Source organism: Sapajus apella, unplaced genomic scaffold, assembly GCF_009761245.1.
Source record: "Sapajus apella isolate SASKATOON/1434 unplaced genomic scaffold, GSC_monkey_1.0 scaffold37, whole genome shotgun sequence".
Lineage (NCBI taxonomy): Eukaryota > Metazoa > Chordata > Mammalia > Primates > Cebidae > Sapajus > Sapajus apella.
The window spans coordinates 17,549,368-17,568,413 of record NW_022436977.1 but is presented as its reverse complement, the minus strand read 5'-3'; the positions used below and the strand labels follow the sequence as shown (position 1 = coordinate 17,568,413).

The 19,046-nt window shown below is 40.6% G+C and overlaps 1 protein-coding gene across 12 annotated transcripts in view; it reads left to right on the top strand.

The window, feature by feature from the left end:
• Positions 1 to 19,046, top strand: part of SEMA6D (semaphorin 6D) — a 552,663-nt gene that overhangs the window by 497,793 nt on the left and 35,824 nt on the right. Inside the window, exon 1 of one of the 12 annotated variants that reach the window (XM_032297544.1) lies at positions 5,197 to 19,012. The exons of the other annotated variants lie outside the window; for them this stretch is intronic. The gene's annotated coding sequence lies outside the window, so the exon portion shown is untranslated. Of the gene's footprint in view, positions 1 to 5,196; positions 19,013 to 19,046 lie in introns of those variants that run through there. 12 annotated transcript variants of the gene reach the window in all.

Sequence of the window (19,046 nt, the reverse complement as noted above, 5' to 3'; positions counted from 1 at the left end):
TGCACCCCCTTGGAAAAAAAAGCGGAGGGGGCAGTGAGTAAAAGTTTCTTGCCAGGCAGAGCCAGCTCAGCGTCCCCCACTCATAGTTTAAGGGAGCGGGGTAGCTTTGGTGCGGAGCACGGCGTCTCCAGCCCGCCGGAGGGAGCCAAGCCAAGGCCAAAGGAGCCGCCTGCGGACTTAGCCGCCCCCTTCCGCCGGTGGGCCCCGGAGCGGACGCTGGGACGGCCGGGGTCGGGCAGCTCCAGCCCGGCTAGGAGCGGGCGGGCGAGCATTCGCCTGCGTTCTGGAGAAGCGGCGCAGCGCCGCAGCCAAGGCCGAAGCAGCCCCTCGCGGGCACAGGATACCTGTCATTGAGCCCCCGGATTGCCCGGTCCCCGGGTAGTGCCTGCCGGCGAGGGGCGGGGGCTCGGGTGACTTGGCCACCCCCATTCTCGGCCCCCGGGGCCCAGGCAAAGGCTCCGGCCGGGAGGGCGGCCACTTCCCACCGCCCCTCTCCCCCTGCTGGCAGAGCGCACGGCGGGCGGGCTCCCGGGCCCGGAGCTGCCCGCCGCTCACCCCACCTCCCACCCAGCACCCGGTGTCTCTTCCTGGCCGTTCTCCTCAGCAACTTTCCGTGCTTTGTTCACCGGCTGGAAATGCTTCACGGAAGCGTCTTGGACAGGGTCTCCGCCAGGCGGCAAGAGCTCGGCGCTGAGATGTGTTACGTTCTCATCTCCCCATCAATTATGGATGGAAACAAATCAGGAAGAGTCAATTTTGCATGAGCCCCTTCTCTGGCGGTGAGAGGCGTCCTGCAGCCGGGAGGGAGCCACCGCACGGTGAGGAGGAAGGTAGGGAAACTTTTATTTCCCGTGTAGACAGCGGCGGTGTTTGTCCCTGGTCTGCAGAAACAGAGACAGCAGCAGACTTCCTTGGGTAATTTAGAAGGGCTTGAAGCTTCCTCTGTCATGTGTAATTCTTGGATTGAAATGAAAGGTCATAAAGGACTTGGAAGTGTGGATGAGAATTGGGTTTGAAATATTTGTGCTCAATCCACTCTTGGGACCATTGATGTCAGGTGATTGTTTAAATCCCGAACTTGTTAAAAGGCGAAATGTCAGGGAGCTGGTGGGGCTGGGGTGTGTGTGGGGGACTGAAGTCCCGGTATGAATCGCAGCGTTAGAGGAACTTAGCGCAGTACTCCCGGTTTTGGGGTGACCAGCCGGTAACTGGTGTTCCAGAATGCCGAGCTCTCAGCGCCGTCAGCTGGGTGATCTCACACAGAAGGCGCAGCGCATCGTGATTACAGATATATAGACTTCGTAAACAGTCATTGGACCTTATGTCTGCCACTACAGCGAGGGCTTTCCCTTAAAAATATCAGTAGTGTTTCCTGTTACTTGGGGTGAAAGGGCGATGAGTAGGAGGATTTTTCCTTAAAACTTGTGGCCACTAAGAATTTTAAGTCTGTAGTAAAGATTATGGGTGCTTTTTAAGGTTGCCCTTCCCCCTACTTGATATTTGGGGTCCATTAAGTGGATTCTTTTGTTTATTCCAAAGCTGAAGTCCCAGGGAAAGGTGTCACATTATTCTAAAATGACTTGATCTCTGTCCCTTAGAATAGGAAAAATTCTTGTTTGAAGAACATTTTCAAGGTTTCTTCCTTGTAGTATTAAGAAATCTCATCTCAGACTGCTCAAGGGAGGGATTTTACTATCCTTTGGTGGCTTAAAACAATAGGTTTTGATGCTGGATTATTCATGTTATAAAATAAATATCTCACTGTTTTAGGTGTCTAACTCAGGAAATTAAGTTGTGTGTAGTCATGTTCAGTGTAGTGAGTGACAGGCATATTCTGTCAAGCTGGCAGATATTATACAAACATTTACTCTGGCTTAGGTAAATAGAAATTGCCAGATAAGCGCTGAGATTTGGGTCTATATTACCATGACCTAAACATCTAGAGATAAATAAACCATAGCTCAGCCATAGCTGAGTTTTGTTTTTTATAGTTACTGTGTGTGCTTTGTTTAGTTTAGGTCTCTAGAATGTGCTTCCAGAAAGACAGTTAAATAGATAACCCTAAGGCTTCCAAAATGTGTTCTTGAGCAGACTGTTTTCTTCCATTGGCACGTTTTGTTAGATTAACAACCAGCAACTATTTCTTGCTGCATCCTACAGAATATTCCTACCTGGCCTTATTTCTAGTAGGGATGGTATATAAATAACCTTTTTTTTTCTATTTGAAGAACATTTCTGTGATTCAGGAGAGTATGCCAGAAATATTGTGACTTCTTCATCACCGACAGCTGGTTAACTAGAGTTTGATTTAGATTGTGGGCATTCTGCCCTCTTCTTCTTTCTCTCTCATTTTTTTTTCTTTTGATGCCCTCTAATAGCACCATCTGGTCATGTCTCCCCTGGTTTGATGGGTTGATGGATTTGAAAGATGGCTGTGATAAAATCCGTTAGTCCTTAGAGTGAGGACAACTTACAAATCCTGAAGACTTCAATTCCCTTGCTTGCTGCATGCATAGGAAGGCTCTGTCCAGTAACTGTGATTGGGGTAAGCAGGCCCCTACATCAATGTCATGGTTTCTATTGCTTGAAAGGCCACAAGCAAGTAAACAGGAATCAGAGGCTTGATTCACAAACATGGCCATAATTGCTACAGACTTACTGAAACTGGAGAAGTTCTTTACTTCTTGCTGCTCCATCATAATAAACCTTGGTAATTAGCTTAGTCATTGTTCTTGCATGTGAGTTTCACTAAGATACAAAGAGTGAAAAATGCATCTGAAATAGGGTCATTTTTCACCCTTTTGATGTATTTTATGCAGAGTTAAGAGCCTGGCTGAATGCCTAACCATTAGTAGTGTAACCATAGGAGGTGAACTCTTTCCTTGGCATATTGCAGGATAAAATATTGTCTTTTATTTTAATTAATAGACTTTAAGCCTGCATATTCTAGATGCCTTTCTAGAGGAAGCAAGTGGCAGTTGGGGTATGCCAGCCAGTCAGTATTTATTGAATATTTGTCATTTACAAGGAGCTGTGCTAGCCAGTGTTCCAACACCAGGTAAACCAGATATGTTTCTCTGTATATCCAACTTGAGCAAAAATAAAAAGAAATAAAGGATGGCAAAACAGACCTTTTGGCAAGAAATGTAGATATGCTCCTTTCTTTAGAAGTGAATTATTTTATCCTAGATATTTTAAAGCAAGACTATCCATACCAGATATTTGCAGTGGTGCAGCTGACCTGCCTTTAACACTAGTGAATGATTCAACGTACTATTAGTGTAATTCACGCATTGAATCTGTCCTTAGAGTGAGAGAGATCTCAATTTCTGTGGCTCATGTGAATGGAGACTTAGTGTTAATATCTACCAAAGCTAGTGTCTTAGGTTGCCGCTGATTTTGTGAACAGCTGCCAACTTCCAATTGAAAAAAAAAAAGGTGTTCTGATTTATTCCCATGACACACAGAATAAAAATCACATAACTATTTTAAACATACCATGACACTTTCCAGTTGAGGTGGCTATCGTCGGGTGGAGTTTTCCTCAGACCCTGACAACACTGACAGCGCCACTGATAATCAAAGCTGCTTGCATTTCTCCCAACAGGAAAACTACTAAACGTTCTTACTTTGAAAAACAGACGTTTATGTAACCAAGAGCGATGAAATCAGTGGTCCACACAAATACCACATGAGGTGTACTTATTTCTCAAACTTTCCTTTTCTATTAAGCTTTTGTTAGCTCACCCAGATTAGCATTTTAACAACCCTGAAGTGAACTTCTGCCATTCTTTCTACTTGGACACAGTATGTAGATCATCCATCATCCTGTCCTTGGCTACAACAGGCTCTGGCTCCATCACCATTTGGAGCTACATGGAATCCATCCGACTGTGAACAGCACAGCTGGCTACAGCAGTTTTTTCTTCCACACCACTGGCAGTATTGTCTGGCTGTGGTAGCTAAAGTTAACACCCAGAACGGGATGTTTTCATTGTTTGGCAACCTGTCCCAGGCCCCTCATCCAGTTCTGGGGTCACCCCTGCTGAAAGGCCTTGCCACCTTGCAATGGCATGTTCTATTTAAAAGGGGGCTTGCCCCAACCTTATTCCATCACAGGAAAGACTCTTGAGGCTTGGTAAGATCAAACCACCAGAATCACAGCACGAGAAGGAGTCATTCAGATCCCACTCATCTTACACCTTCAGAACTTAGACTACTTGAAAAAGGGAAGAAAGGAATGAAGTAGCCTTTAGCCCATGATCCCAAATGATTGAAGATAGAAAAAGACCTATGTAGAGTTTTGGTGAACTGAGCATGTTATTGCTACATCCTTCTTCACAAAGAACATGCGACATGCCTAAATACAAGGCCCATGTCTACTAGTACCCAATGCTTTCTATTGCATTTTTTTGTTTGGTTTTCTTTTTTTTACTCAATAAGATATCTATTATCGTAGCCACTGCTTGTTCAAGCAAGAATAACGTGAATTAGATGGATACATCTGTTAGATTATGTTGCCAAGCTTTTTTGTTTGAATGTTTAAACTTTTCATAATTAGGAATCCAATTTTTGGAGATTGATGTATAAAGGGGATAGTGCTTCATGTTTTGGTGTGAGTTAGCATGTAGTCTTTCTTCAACATTCACTAGTGAAATCAGCCACAAAACATCTGGAGGAGGATGATGATGATGGTGATGATGATGGAGGTGGAGGAAGAAGAGGAGAAAACAGCAGCAACCACAATACTTAACGCTTAATGTTAGCTGACTCAATTCTAGGCACCATACTAAGATCTTTATATTGATTATATCATGTAACCCTCAAACAGCTCTGTAAGATGAATTCTGTTATTATCGCTGCTTTATTGGGAAACAAACTGAGGTGCCAAGGAGCTGTCATTTTCACAAGGACACACAATGGAAAGGTGGTGGGGGCAGGATTTGAACCCAGGCGTCCCAACATCTCAGCCTGCTTTTTTTGTTTTTTTGAGACAGAGTTTCGTTCTTGTTGCCCAGGCTGGAGGTACGATCTCAGTTCACCATGACCTTTGCCTCCCCGGTTCAAGTGATTCTCCTTCCTCTGCCTCCCGAGTAGTTGGAATTACAGGCATGCCACACCATGCCTGGCTAATTGTGTATTTTTAGTAGAGACAGGGTTTCTCCACGTGGTCAGGCTGGTCTCAAACTCCCAACCGCAGGTGATCTGCCTACCTTGGCCTCCCAAAGTGCTGAGATTACAGGAGTGAGCCACCATGCCTGGCCTCAGCTCACTTTTTTACCACTGCGCTTGATTGCCTCCAGGAACAAAGACCACTGTGCAATTTTCTGACTACCGAATCTTTCTGACATTTGTTTTTCAATGAAAAAGTCATGATTTAGGGGGAAATTGCATACTGAATGAAATTATATGTACAGTGTGGATATGCTCTTAAATCAATCTTTTTTTCTAAACTAACTCATATTGTTATACTTTACTTTCATTTTTTTATTCCTGTTGGCCATATAATTCTTTTGTGCTCTTCTCAAGCATCCTAGAACAGTATCCTCTCCCACCATTTTTCTCCATGTTAGGCTTTCCTGTCCAAGATTACAGTGGCATAGGACAAATGGCAATATTCATCACTCTCCACCAAAAAGTGCTTCTGCGTCCGCGTGCGATTGACATTCATTTCCCTGATCTTGGCAGGTGAAGATCCATTACGTATCTTTGTCCCATTTCCCAGGAGTATTTATGGGCCCCATCAGCAAAGACAGTGAGAGCTGCAGCTGTTCAAGCATTAGTGGCACCAGGATGGAAAGTGTGTTACTGAAGTTAGACTCTGCATTAGATTGTACCATACATTTTTCATAGTTATGATGGAGAGAAAATCTTTTAACCCATGTAAGTAATCAGACACATTGTTGAGAAATTCTCTCTCATGCATCAGCATTTTTTTTTCTTTTTTATTCAAGATCTCTATAAGAGGAAACAAAAAGGGAAATATGCATGACCACTACACATAGTACTGAAATGTAAGGTTCTCAACATATATTTATAGGAAGGAATATGGGTTTTTAAAGCCCAATATGTTGGTACATATATAATAAGCCCTCTGGAAGATCTACAATTACTTAGCCTATTATTGGAGTCTGTACTTAAAAATAACGTCAGGAGTTTCTACTCAGCTGAGGAACTGGCACGTAAGAACTACAGCAGACGAAGCTCTTTGAGAAAATAACACTTCCACTCCCCAGAAGCAGGCTGTCAGCAAACCAAGGACTGAGATTCCCCCTCCATTGGCCTACACCTCACTTGTTATCATAAGGGTCTTTGCAAGCTGTTTTGGTTTACAGAGTTGTCTTTATTTATCAGTAAGTCCTTAGGCCTCCTCTGGGTAATTGATGGATCAAATAAAGATATTTTTAAAAGCTACAGAAGGAGAAAAGGCAGAAGAAGGAATAAAGAATGTTGCAGTTGTTCCTGCCATTGCTGGCACTAACATTTGTTCATTCAGTTAACTTTTACCCCTGGTCTACTCTGTACAAGTGAGCACAGAGCTGGAGAGGGCTCAGCTCCAGAGCTCCGGGATCTTACTGAGTGCTGTAGGAAAAACAAGGTGTACAAATAGCTGAAATGGTGTGTGTTTTAAGTGCCAGAAAAGATATACACAGACTTAGGGAAATTGAGAAGAGTGAGAGATTATTTCTGGCCACGGTGGTCAGGCAAGGCTCTGTGCAGTCGCTGATATTTGAGCTGGTTCTTGAACTAGGTAGGATTTGGACAGGTGGACAGTGAGGGGTGGTGGGGGAGGTGTTGAGAGGGAGGACATTCCAGGCATAGAGAACAGCTTAGTCAAAGGCCCAGGGGTGCGGTGGGAGCGAGGGTCAGTTGTCCATATTTAAGCCCTTACCTATGACAGACTTGCAATCCAGGTGTGAAGAGGCAGTTTGCTATGCAATCCACAAATATTTATTGAGCGTCTCTGGTCTACTATACTTAGCCATTCGGCAGATGGCCCTGCAGCTTAAGCCATCAGAATGAATGGGATCAATCTTGTGGCAATTCAGTAGATTGCTCCGTGATCAGGACTAAAACCCACACATCAGCTGCCAACTGGTTCAGTGATACACATGAACATCGCAAGAAATAAGATGATTTGCCTCAAATTACCCAGCATCGAGTTCCTCTCATAGAGTTGTTTAGCAGAACCAAACTGGAAGGCTGTTGCTTCACTGGCTTCATCTTTTTCTTAAACTTGAAAAGACTCTAGACGTAGACTCTATAATAAAGAATATGTTGCATATATATATGCGGGTTTTTGGAGGGGAGAGAGGGAATGTGAAGATAGGAAGTGGAAGAGAGGATAGACACGTATTAAAACCATGCTCATACAAGTTGGACTCCAGGTGCTGCTTAGACTGCAGGTTCTTTGAGGCTATATTGACTGCTCACCGCTGTAAGTTAGCAGAGGGAGTGACGCATAGTAGATACGCAGCAAATGTTTTAATAAATGTGCTAATTGAGTTTAACCTTTTATTACATTGCAGATACAGCTTATCATGGCTGGTAAACTGAAAGGAATGAGGTTGGAGCTATGACAACCATTTCCCAATAGAGAAAGGGGAAATGATTTGGAACATTTTTAATACTTCCTTTTGGAAAATCTCATTTTAAGGTTCCTGGGGGAATCAGCACCCCTTTGGGGGCCTGAATCTTCCAGATAAACTCACCTGCCACTAACAGCCCCCAACCCTCCACCTTCCCAATTCCCTCACCCTCTCCCTTCCTCCTACCATACCCAAACCCCCAATCAAAGATAACCTGTTTGGACATTAAGTTTTCTAAGCCATCATTAACCCTTTGGTTAACGTAAATTATAATCAATCCACGGTTAAGTTTAATAGTGGCGGTAATAAGCTTCATGAAAGGAAAGACCAGAAACTCTGTGTAGTATAAGTATGCTTATTAAAACAGATAATAAAGGAAAAATGAAATGAAAACAGTTACGTTAGGGAATGATAAAGTCAATTGCTTTGCCAAGAATTGCTCCAGTGGTTCAGTTTTCCATGGTATATTTAAGTCTGTTACAAGTTAATAGTTATGTGACAGACTGTCTTAGAGACAAATCTTAAGTCTGAAGAATCACTGCCAATTAAAGATCAATCAGAAATTATAAAATAGGTCAATAGGGAAAAAGGATTAAGCATAGACAAATTCAGTATTGGGAACTTTTCAGGAATATTCCAGTGACATAAAGCAGAGAACCTGTTTAGTTTAGTAATTGGTCTGGCTAGCACCCAGTTGCTTGTCGAAGTAAAGGGCAAGCTGCCTCTCCCTGCACAGAGCACACTTGCCTTCAGACAGGATCTAAAATAAACTGGCCTGGTTCAAGTAGACTAAAATAACAGCTAGCACTTACTGTGTGCTTACCATGTGCCATGGCACAGCGCCTAGCACGTCAAATATGTTATCTAATTTAATCTTCACTCTACCTCTGGGAGTACAGGACTAATAGCTAGCTAAGAGCCAGCATATACTGAGTGCTTACTGTGTGCCTGATACACTTGTAAGAATATGTATTAAATCATTTGATCAATATTCTTTGACGTGGTCATATTATTAGTAATATTCTCATTTTGTGTAGGAAGAAACTGAGTGATAGGTGATTAAATCATTTTCCTAGGGTCAAACTGCGAGTGACAAGTAGAATCAGGGAATTTGGATTCATGATAGGCAGTATGAATCAGAACATGAACTCTTGGAGTCAGCTTGTTAGGGGGTGTGAGTCTTGGAGTGTGACTGATAAGCTGTGTGATCTTGAACAAATTACTTCACCTCTCTGGTCTCATTTTCACCTTATAAAAGGTGGATGATGCTGGTAGTACCCACCTTCTGGGGTGTTGTGAGACACAGATGGATTAATATTTGAACAGCACTTATAATAGTGCTTGGCATGTAGTGAGTGCTATAAATATATCAGTGTCTGTTAAATAAAAATAAAGTGCAGTCTGGCTCCAGAGCCTATGCTTTTAGCCCTTGTACTGTGCTGTCTTCTCCCATGTGATTTTATCCTGTCTCTTTAACTGATATATGTACCTTGAAGCCAGCCCCGCAGTAGCCACCCTGAACTCCCATTCACTACACTTGCCATACGTTCAGCCAAACTGGAAAGGGGAATTTGGCAGGAGGGGTCCAGTGGGCTGGAGATTTACCCTAGACCTTGGCACCTTTTTGAAGATCTGTAACCCCAATGTCAGCTGTTTCAGAATTGTAGTGTCAAAAATCTGGCTTCCACTGTCCGTTCTGTTGAAGGACAAAACATCAATAGTTAGCACATCTTCCATACTGATGGCCCCAGGGCTTTTAAAAGTCTGAATGATGCCATAAAAATTTAAGCACACTCCAGACCATCTCCGTCATTACCCACATCTTTGATATCAACCAGTAGTCTTCAGACTTTAAAGTTTATCACAATCACATAGGGTTAAAATGCAGATTCCTGACACCAATGGGTCTGTTTTGCTGTATCTGGAATGAAGTCCAGCAGTCTGCATTTTTAAGGAACGCTTCAGGTAACTTCATGCCCATTGTCCCTTCACCACATTTTGAGAAATGGTGCTCTAGTGTAGCCAGACCTCCTCAAACATCAATGTGCCTACAGATTGTCTGGCATCTTGCTAAAATGCAGATTCCCATCTAAGCAAGGTGCTAGACCTCAGGGCTGATGTTGGCAGGCCACTCAGTAGTAGATCTAAGACCTCTTGCCTATGGCGAGGAGAATGATTATGAGCCAAAGACATCCCTGCTAGCTCATGAAAGACTAAAGAAAGTAATAAAATGTGTGCGAGCTGAAGAGGCTTTTTTTTTCCAGTTTGCAAAAGATCTTTACAGTGAGCAGAAATTCTGAAAGAAAAAGGACAGTCACTTATTTCTGCTGACTGGCCTATATCTTTTCATAAATGAAGTCCTGGGCCAGTGTTCATAGCAACAGTTTTTGATTTAATGATAAACTGAGATAAGGGTAATCAAACTTCATGCTTCAGGGCATAAGGTGATTGCCTGCTGTGGTCAGGATGGAATTTTTTTCCCTTGTGCTTTGCACAATTGACTAGATGCATTAGAGAGAGTGCTCAAGCCGTGCTTGGAAGAACTGGAGGCCCAGCAGAATGCTCCGCTGGCTGAGATCATAAGGGAAATGGTTTGGGTTGCGATGAACAACCCCCATCATCATTTGGCTTTATCATTTTTGTTTCATATTAAGATTCTATGTACCGTATGTGTGTATTTCTATAAGCCCACATTGAAGCTGGGAGCACACTGTATTTGGAAGCAAATGCCCTGTACTCCAGCCCTGGCCAACGAAATGAGCTTCTAAGTTACCTAGGGAAAGTACTCTCCCCTTGCAGACTCAGTTTCTCCTCCTGTAGATGCTTTACTGATCCTCCACAATTACAGTGAGCATTGAATAAGTCAATATGGATGGAAGTGCTTCATAAAAACCAGATAGGTGCTGCTCCAGTGAAAAATATTATTATGATATAATGAAATATGCTTTATGGAATCACTTTATTATAATCAGCTATCTATAAATTCATACTTTGTGTGGTGACATCATAAACATAATGACAGCAAACATTTATTGAGTTCTTAATCTGTGCCAAGTGCAGACATTTTATTTACATTGTCTCATATAATGCTCATATCAGCCTTTTGGGACACATGCTTTTTTACTCCCATTTTATAGATGAGGACACAGATGCTCAAGGAGCATCACTTAGTTTCCAGTCACCATTGTAACAAATTTCCACAAACACATTGGCCTAAAACTACACAAATATATGAAGTTAGTTCAGGAGGTCAGAAGTGTGAAACGGGTTTCCCTGAACTAAAATCTGGATAGCGGCTCCAGGAGAGAATGTGGCCTTGCCTTTTCCAGCTTCTCAAGCTGTCTTCATTTCTGCACATGTGACCCCTTTCCTCCATCTTCAAAGTCAGCGATCCTGTGACTGAGACTTCTTCCATAGTCACTTCTCCTTCTCTGACTCTGCTGCCTTTCTCTTCCATCTTTAAAGGATCCTTGTGGTTAGCATGGGACCACTCAGATAATCCAGGATAACCTCCCTATTTTAATATCCATTACTTAATTATAGATCCCTCTTGCCATCTAAGGCAGCGTATTCACCCTCAGGGATTAGGACATGGACATCTTTGAGGGGTGTGGACGTTATTCCTCCTCCCACAGTGAAGTACACCTTGGTAGAAGCATGCAGCCAGAGTCAGAATTCACACCCAAGGCTGTCACTTAAAAGTCCACCGTCTCAACTACTCACCAGTAACCCTTCAATTTAATCAGTAAAGGAAACAATAAAATCATAGAACATGAATGGTCAGGAAAGCCCTGTTGCTTTTACAGTAATCCACTAGGGACTTGTAAATATAATCATCATAGAAGTAACAACAGAAACATTGACTTCCTGATCTTGAAATCCTGCTTTGTACTAAGCATACGACGTGTAGTCATTTATTTCTTTCTTCTGAGGGTGTATATTATTTATCCGATTAACCAGATTTACAGGGATCCCTGAATCCATTTGTCTTTCACTGGATAACTGAAGGAACAAGGAGAAATCTGGGGCCAAGGGACAACTGTGGAGGTCTATAGAAATGTGTTTTAATGGAACTACTAGCTCAGCAATGGGTAGTTAAAGAAGAATATCAGGGGCAGCTGGGCCATCGTTTTCTGGCTCTGGCACTGCCTCTTGGCCGATTGGATGGGGTTCATCAGGTAAAATCACCCCACTGCATCCACTGATGACCAAGACCATCTCCAGCCTGTGAAGATTGATACCCACAGAGGGCAGTCAGACAATCAGGAGCCTGTATTCTGCTAGGTTTCCAAAGAACTGTAGAAAGTTATCAGAGATCCCTTCCTCACTCTCTTACCCATGTCCCACTCCTCTCTTCACCACACACTTAGCTAACCTCTGAGGTTTAATGTAATTTTAAAGTTCAAAATGTGTGCTCATTACTGAAAAGGCTGTCAGAGCAATTTGAAAACAGAGGAGGAACACAGAGCTGGAAGTCTGGAGAAACACAGCCTAGCTGAACTGTTAGACAACCAGATTGTCTGTGGACAAGGACTGGCCTTGCTAGCCTTAGTTTTCTCCTTAGAACAGAGGTGGTTATGGGCAGGAGAGAGTCTATGTGACCTCCAGAGTTCTTTCTGGCAGTAAGATCCATTAATGTCATGTTTATCTTCCTATTTTAATTATCTAGTCAGTACAATCAAATAACATGCTGATTTTAGAAAATATGAATCTACTTCATGAACATGCATGTAGCTCTCTGTGAAAAGAGACAGACATACAGATAGCCCAACTTGTCAAATTTATTATGGCCATTTACATTTTATAACACTTTGCCCTTTTCTTTTGGGATCACTTAAACTTCATTGCTGCTAATGTAGTTTTTAGACTCAATTTTCAGAAATACATAGATAATATTTTCAGTTAGCAGTAATTGCACCTTATTCAGCTCTCAGGAGTTGATGTGTTACCGTTGCTCAATTTCCCTGTAATTTTCAGTTATATCCACAAAGAGCCGCCCCCCCATCCCCCACCACCAATTGAATGTGTAGAACTGAGAGGGCAAATGAGTTTCAAAGTAGAGAGCCAAACTTGACTTACTGGTAGTGGCTGTTGCAGCTTGTGTTACAGAAATTTGTAGGCCTGCATCCAAGGTCAAAGAGAAAGAGAATGCCTTTATAAATTAGCAAAGTGTTCTATGAAAAAGGGAAAGTGTATGGTAGCCCTCATTGAGCATGGTCTTTGTACAGGTTGATAAGTACTTAATGCAGATGTCATTTGAAGTGATGTCCCAGCTAGCTGCAAGAAGAGATCCATGGGGAAGGCAGATAAGTAACTCCCAATGCATAAAGAAGCTTGGTAATTATTACTTTACCCAGTTCTTGCAATTTGATTTATTTTGTTGCCTATTCCCTCAATTATTCTTGCTATCTTTAACACTCCATCAAAGATTCAAAATATATGGTAAATAATTATGCTACTATAGATACCGCCTTCACTACACATATATGTATATGTAAGTATGTACATATGCCCACACTACACATAGGTGTATGTAAATGTAGACATATGTAAAAATATAACTCACCACATAAAGGCATGTGCCTCTGCAGAGATTTCAAATGATAGCCTTCAAAGTCAGACAGATGTAGGTTGGAAACTCATCCTGTTTGCTTAACAGACATGAGAAATTGGGTGTCTCACTAGACCTCTGAGTCTTAGTTTCGTTTTCTGTAAAATGGAGAAAATATTCTTAAAGAGATGTGAAATCAGTTAAATATAATGCATGGAAACTGACCATCACAGCTCCTAGAACACAATAAGGTGCTCAGTCATGTTGGGTTTTCCATTGTTAGTATGCTTTGGACTACAAGTAAGAGGAAACCTAATTTAAAATTGCTTCAACAGTTAAGATCTTATTAAATCACATAGTAAGAAGTCCTGAAATGTGGTTGCCCCAAGGTTAGCTAATTCTTTGGCTAAACAGTTATCAAAGACTCAAGTGTTTTCCATGTTTCTTCTCTGCCATTCTCAGCCTATTAACCTTCTCCTTTGCTAGCTCCTTTCTGCTCCTAATCAGACTGGTACATTCCAGATGAGAATCCAACAGATGAAGAGACAAACTCTCCCAGGAAACCTTTCCTAGTAGCAGAGTTCCCCTGGGTCTCATTGGATAGCATCATATCACCTGCTCATATCTGAAGCCTAAAGCAGTCTTGGGCAGAGTAATGGACCACCTCAGTTGACCCAAATGGGAGAGATTGGCTTACCAGTGGATACATAAACAAAATCAGCATTTTGTTACAGAGTACTATACATTGTTATTTATACATATTACCTACACACAGTGTACATTAAACATATTTGTGAATGTGCTCACACTATCCAAAGTTTGGTGTTTAGCCAGCAATATTTTTCTGCATGATTTGAAAATTTTGCATACTTGGAAGAGAATTTGTATTTGATTAGGCAATTAAAAAAATAAAAGACATGACATTGTAAGAAAATGCTATAAAAATGTAGGATGGGTTCATAAAATGACTTTGCTTTCAGTATGCTTCCATATTTTTTTTCTGTAGCTTCTTTTAAATGAGAAATAAGATACCCCTGCCAGATTAACACTTTGACACATCATAGTAAACACAAGCCATAATTATGAAGGCACTTTTATCTCATAAGAGGTGGAGACACAAATGCTAACTCGATTCTCTTCAATTCTGTAAGACATTTCATGATTATAAATTCACATTTTTTTCATGGTTCCTACTTCAAAAAAACAACCCTTAAAGCTCTAAAGTTAGTTTTGTAGTGTTTCTGTTACGTGATAAATTCTGTATCTACTTTTTTTTTTATCTTTCTTATCACTTAATGAAATACATTACAGACTACCTGAGTGAAACTTTTGGCCTGGCTCCAGGTCCTCCTTCACCATGTCCTGTTTAACCTCTTTTCCTGGTACAATAATACAATAAATCAGTCCTGAGATATCATAAAATACGGATGAAGAGGCTCCTCCTTTACCTCTCTTTGTACAGCTGATGTTTCTTTGCAAGAGGCTATAAAAATTAACCACCTAGATTTTCAATATCTGAAATTTCTACTTTCAGTGTTTTATAGTTGCATTTCTGTTCACCAAGGTAAAACTTCACTTAGGCTTTATTGAATACAAGTCTTGTTCCCTAAGGAAAAGCAATCACCCTTGTTTCGCTGCTCTCCCTATTCAGCCCGCACAATTTTCCTTCTCAACAATGCATCCTTGTGAGTCCAAAGAGTCCTGAGTTCAAATTCTGCCTCAGCCACTTAACCTCTCAGAGCCTGGTTTCCTCAGTGGGAAGTTAGGATAATATTTCTGCCAAATAAGGATGTTATTATATTTTCAGGAAGACTATATGCAAGGCACTTAGCATGGTATCTGACATAAACTCAGTAAGTTGTAATAGTTTTGGTTTCATTTACTATTTTCAAATCAATGATGTTTGGCAATATATGAAATATTCATATATGAAAGACTTATGGATTTTGTACATGGATTTGTTCACCCCAACCAAAAGTATTTGGGTGGCTATTTCTAAAAGCATAAAGAGACAGAGAATATATCAGAACAATTCTGGTAAGCAGGTGGCATTTATTGAGCCCATCAGAACACAGAAGCAGCACCACATGTACATGTGGCCACTCAGTATTTAACATGATTCTGGTGACTGGTATGTGGTGGGGTGGGAAGGTTTATCATGTTGTGAAGTATTTTCAGATGATGAATTTTGGAACTTAAATAATGGACAAAGTACTCATAGTAACTTACTGGATTAGCTCAACCTGACTCTCAGTCTTAGTAGTAATTTTTAAGATGCTTCTAAGTCCTGTACTCACTCACTTATTCATTCATTTATCCATGCAATGGATAATTTTAGAGCATCTTCAGTGCTCACGGGACTTTTCTTCCCCTTTCTCTTCAAAGCGTCAAAGTCCAGTGAATCATGGAACAACTTCATGCAGCATCAGTTTCCTGGGTATGTGACCTGCAGCTGCACTTGGTCCCATGCTTGCAATGTTCTGCTGTTACCATCTTGAAATTCTTAAATTTTTTTTTTAACAAGGAGAAACACATTTTTATTTTACACTGGATCCTGCAAATCACATAGCTGGTCCTGACTTCTCCTTTTCACCAATGCCATTTACTCTGTATTGATCTGAGTAAGCAGATGTGAGTTGGAAAGAGCCACAGACTCTGAGTCTTGAGTCCACACCGTGACACATACTCAGGAAACTACCTAATTTCTGGTCCTTGGTTTTCTCAGCTGTGAACTAAGGTGGACTACACATGGTCTCTGGGAACATGGCTGTAATCTTGATACCTCAGGAGTATAAGACATAGATAAAATAATGCCAGACCTGGGTTTGAATTGTAAGTGTGGTGATTCTACTTTCAAAACTAGAAATTATGGGGATTATGGGAATTATGGGACCAAAATAAAAACAGAAATTTGCACTCTTCCTGAAATAGATGAGCTGTATAGCTGAAATCTTTGACTTCTAGCCTAGGCCTTTATGCAGTTTGGTGGTTTTTAAAATATAAAACCAAACTGATTGAGCACTGGTATTATTCTGCTCATTTCATTTAGATCTATCCTTTCGTTTCTATAGATTTTATGCTGATTTCCCAGAGGAGACTTAACTCACTCCTGTACTTTTGCCACACTTAAAAAAAAAAATCTATAGCCAAGATGTTAAAACGCTAATATACAAATACTGGCATTACTGAGGATTTTCTAATTTTCAGCCCAGGAAGTTTTGCGTGTTGGGAGATTATAACAAAAATATGTTGCCAGCCCTCTGGCATGGATACTAACCAATCAAAACAGACCCCACAATGTGGTACAAAGTGATGGGCAGCCCTCCAGTCTGACGTTTCAACAGTAACTTTTAGAGAAGGCACTACGGTATAGTCATCTTGGCCCAAATATCTATTCTCTAGAGACCCAGACAAGATGCAAGAAAGACATACCATTAAACCCAGTGAGTCTGTGTTTATTCAGTGTGGGAACCAAGAGTCCTCCTAGTTCAGTCAGCTCGCACCTCTGCAAGCACTGCTACAAAGTCTTTATTAAAAGTTATAGCTGTTTAATACCAGACACGGACTTCAGATACACTTGTTTTTCATCAGCTTAAGGTCACTGACAAATGGAAATGATAAAAGGCATTTCAAAGAAAACAACTCTAAATTAACTGAGACTCCAAAATCATCATTTTTAGATACACCTTCAGTTCTGCGTGAAGCCATCATTTGCTTGAGCAGATTTGAGATCACAGGAGAATTCAATGCTCAGAGTGCCTCTAATCACCCACCTAAATATTTGCATCATTAAGTTAGTCTCTCCACTTTGTGAGCCTGCTATCGGCCTGAAGAGATGGGGAGATTTTCTATGATGGTAAAAGGCCACAAACAACTCCAGTGTAAGTCAGAATATCAAGCCAATTAAGATCATAGCAATGACACTTAGTTCTACACATTTCATCCCTTAACTATTAAGCAATTTTTACTTTGACACTGATCAAGAGGTGTTAATGCAGATTCTTTTAAACAACTCAAGTGATTTAGGATGCGTATAAAAGGCAGAGGGAGAGAGGGGGAATGATCACCTTTTCTACTTTCCAGAGCTGTAAGTCTTTGGTCCCCTTAAAATTCGTTATCCAGTTTGTGGGGTTCATTTATTTACTTAGTTTAATGTAATTGTATTTAATTTAATTTAATTTTGGTGGAGAACATTCTGACTTCAGTCTGTTGGTCTGTTTTATTGTGTAGCAGTAGGCTGTTTCGCTTAGAAGTCTACTAAGAAAGAAGGGAGTTTACATTTCAGCTCCCAAGCCCCTAATGGTTGACTGACTAATATGTTTACATGTGTATTAGGATTAAGTGGGCTGATTTGAAAAGAGCCACAGAGATAAGTGAAGTCTGACTTCTTGTTGCCCTAACAGAGGCAGGATTGCAGAATCACCCTTATCAGCTATGATTATCTTATGACTGACAAAAATGCTCAATGTGACCAAATTTTGAAATAGATTCAGTGTTCCAAGCAGCTAATTATCTTCAAAGTAAAATATGAACAAGTCTTGTGTGTAGAAATTAGTTTATAAAAATACAGATTTACTGTTTTGCTACATATTCAGATAGGAATTTACTTAATGCTTAGTTTGTTGCTTATTTGGATCCTGGTGATGTAGGGTGATGACTCCAGCAAAGAGCAAGAAGGCTGGCAGAGAAAATGTTCTTACTCCCTGCTGCCACACACACAGGACTTTAAGAGGGACTTTGGAATTTGGATGAGCCAGGTCTTCATTCTCCACTGCCCCATGCATGTTTTAGAGTTGAGGAAGATCTTAAATGCCAGTATTTGAACAACTGGAGTACAAATATTTTTGGCTTTAAATATCTAAGTACACAATTGCAATCAGTTTTTCATTTGCTTTTATTGGTGTAGATTTGACCACTGAGAAGTTTAAGCCAGGTTTTCTTTCTCCTGTGTGACTGTAATTCTTAACTTTTATTACAAAAGACAATCCCTGTAATACCAGCACCAGGAGAACAGCGGTGATTTTGAATTGGCATGGATCTTTGTGAAAATCAGATTAAAGTTCACTCCAAAAATAGGAATTGCTGTTGCTAATTTTATTTTAGCACTTTATATTTCAGAAGCTTGGGAAGGAAAAAGTAGGAGGTAGAAAGGAAAAAGTAGGAGATAAGAAGAAAAGAGTGAGCGAAAATTATAATATACTAATTTAGCTGAAATCTCTTAATTACCTTAGTGTTTTCTTAGGGCACATCCACAGTATAAATAAAACAAAACATGATCAAGGACTTGTTCTCTAGGAAGTTATCGTCTAGAATAAATTACATATTTCAAAAATCATATCCCAAGTACTGGTTCTTGGATTTATTCAACAGACAATAACTCTCTTCACTAAGAAAATGGGCTGTTTATTTGGATAGAAGGTAACTTAATGCTTTTTAGTGGAACATCTTACAATCCTCCCTTTTTTAAATGTTAAACTTATAAAGCATTGCTTTTAAAAGAGAAAATCTAAAATAACTTAAATTTTTCTTTAGCTGTTTCCTTCAAGTGTTTGTCTATATACATCTCCAGTTTTATAAAGTTGTGATCAGTGAACATACAACTTCATATTCTGATTTTTTTCCCTTCCTAGTATTGCATCATAAGCTGAAGATTACTGGTTTTCATTATTATTATCTGAATAATTGCATCATATTTCATGAGGCTGGTGTAATATACTTTTAACTACTTCTCTATGTTTAGAATTTTAAGCTGTGTCCAGTTTGTTCACCATGATAAAAAAGCTCCTCCCTCTAATAAGTTTCATTTTTTCCCTTCCTACTTTAGATTATTTGCTAAGGGTAAATCACCAGAAATAAAATTACTGAGTCAAAGGTTAGTATTGTAAGTGTGTGTTGTGTGTATGGGA